At 44.5% G+C, this 2,247-nt stretch overlaps 1 non-coding gene across 1 annotated transcript; it reads left to right on the top strand.

Moving 5' to 3' along the window:
• The first annotated feature begins 1,954 nt into the window (after window positions 1-1,954).
• On the top strand, window positions 1,955-2,029 carry Trnas-cga (transfer RNA serine (anticodon CGA)). The gene has a single exon. It is a non-coding gene; the product is annotated as a tRNA-Ser (tRNA).
• The last annotated feature ends 218 nt before the right edge of the window (window positions 2,030-2,247 follow it).

The raw sequence follows: 2,247 nt of genomic DNA, 5'->3' as shown, positions 1-2,247 counted from the left end.
CGTATTCGCCACCAATCCTTGACGCCAAGGCTTAAGTTGACAAAACGCTATATGTACACGCTCCTAGAGAGAATAACTTCTTCACATCTGCTACATTCCTTTAAGGCTCTTGCGAAACACAGTTGATTCTTTACTCGCACGAATTAATGAGTAGCATTGACGAGAGATCTCAAGTTTATTCCATATGCCTAGCTTTCCCGAATTCTTTTGACACTTAGACCACACGCGAAATCCACAGCTACGGCATATAATTATGTAAATTGAAGGTGGAGGAAGGAGAAAGGAAAAGAAAGGGAAGGAACCAATGATATCAGCTGCATTGGGACTTCATGCGGAAACAGTGGCGATGGATAAAATTGCGTGCCAGACATGGACTCAAACTCGGGATCTCCTGCATACCAGATAGTTGCGATAACTACTACGCCACTCGGGGCAACATCAGTGCAACTAATATATGTAAAGTATCTACAGTCTTTATTGTCTATGTTCGTCTGTGAAAATGGACTCGATAAGCAACCTGAGCTATCAGTAAACGGTATCTAACCTGCATAACACTGTGAGCATGTTCTGTGTGTTACTTTCACTGTCATTTAAGTCCTCAACAGACCGTTACAATAAAAGCTTAAAACTAACGTTTGGCTAAGCTATCTGGCTGCGTATTTGAATATGAAAAACTGCAAGAACAAATGAACCTGCAACAATGAATACCTAAGCAATCTGTTTGCGTTTCTAAACAAGAATTTACAAGTGATACAGAATCTGGCTTGTGCAATGGGATTTAGTGGATTAGAGTACATAACATGTAGTGGTGTGTCAGTGTCTCTGTTCTGACCCTAAGTTTTGCATTCACCTCTTTAGATGGCTGCCTTTTTCCAAGTGGTTTACAGCAATTCGCAGCAGCATGCAGCAGCAGCTGCAGCTAAAGCTTATTGTTACTAAGAATAAATTTAATAAAAAGGAGTTTGTTTGGGTCCTATTAACTACTAAATAACTTGTGAGAAGGGTTTTCATAAATTAAGTCTCTGTAAAACATCAGAAACCAATAATAGATAATGACAGCTACAGTGGCATTGGTATCAATAATGGCTGAGTGCCAGATTAACAAATTATTTCAATTTCAAAGTTACATTGACATTTAATAGCCACAGCATATTATTTAGATATGGAGCATAACAATTATCATTTGGAGGATAAGGAGGCTCCTTTAACTGACAAGCAAAACATGGGGTTATTGCAAACTCTGACTAACAATCACGAGGCTAGCCCCGCAATTGAAACTTCCTGGCAGATTAAAACTGTGTGCCCGACCGAGACTCGAACTCGGGACCTTTGCCTTTCACGGGCAAGCGTTCTACCAACTGAGCTACCGAAGCACGACTCACGCCCGGTACTCACAGCTTTACTTCTGCCAGTGTCCGTCTCCTACCTTCCAAACTTTACAGAAGCTCTCCTGCGAAACTTGCAGAACTAGCACTCCTGAAAGAAAGGATATTGCGGAGACATGGCCTAGCCACAGCCTGGGGAATGTTTCCAGAATGAGATTTTCACTCTGCAGCGGAGTGTGCGCTGATATGAAACTTCCTGGCAGATGAAAACTGTGTGCCCGACCGAGACTCGAACTCGGTAGAGCGCTTGCCCGCGAAAGGCAAAGGTCCCAATCGGTAGCTCAGTTGGTAGAGCGCTTGCCCGCGAAAGGCAAAGGTCCCGAGTTCGAGTCTCGGTCGGGCACACAGTTTTCATCTGCCAGGAAGTTTCATATCGGCGCACACTCCGCTGCAGAGTGAAAATCTCATTCTGGAAATATTCCCCAGACTGTGGCTAGGCCATGTCTCCGCAATATCCTTTCTTTCAGGAGTGCTAGTTCTGCAAGTTTCGCAGGAGAGCTTCTGTAAAGTTTGGAAGGTAGGAGACGGACACTGGCAGAAGTAAAGCTGTGAGTACCGGGCGTGAGTCGTGCTTCGGTAGCTCAGTTGGTAGAGCGCTTGCCCGCGAAAGGCAAAGGTCCCGAGTTCGAGTCTCGGTCGGGCACACAATTTTAATCTGCCAGGAAGTTTCATATCAGCGCACACTCCGCTGCAGAGTGAAAATCTCATTCAGCCCCGCAATTGCTTTTGCGCTGTGCTTGCGAATTTTACCTTGAATTCCATCTTCAAGCGTAGTAAAGCCATCTAAATCTCCCCTGGCTATATAAATGAAATCAGGCCTTGAGTGTGGTTAGATCTACCATCACCGACGTGATGGCAGCGT

Source organism: Schistocerca gregaria, chromosome 8, assembly GCF_023897955.1.
Source record: "Schistocerca gregaria isolate iqSchGreg1 chromosome 8, iqSchGreg1.2, whole genome shotgun sequence".
NCBI classification, from domain to species: domain Eukaryota; kingdom Metazoa; phylum Arthropoda; class Insecta; order Orthoptera; family Acrididae; genus Schistocerca; species Schistocerca gregaria.
This window is presented reverse-complemented; position numbering and strand designations above follow the sequence as displayed.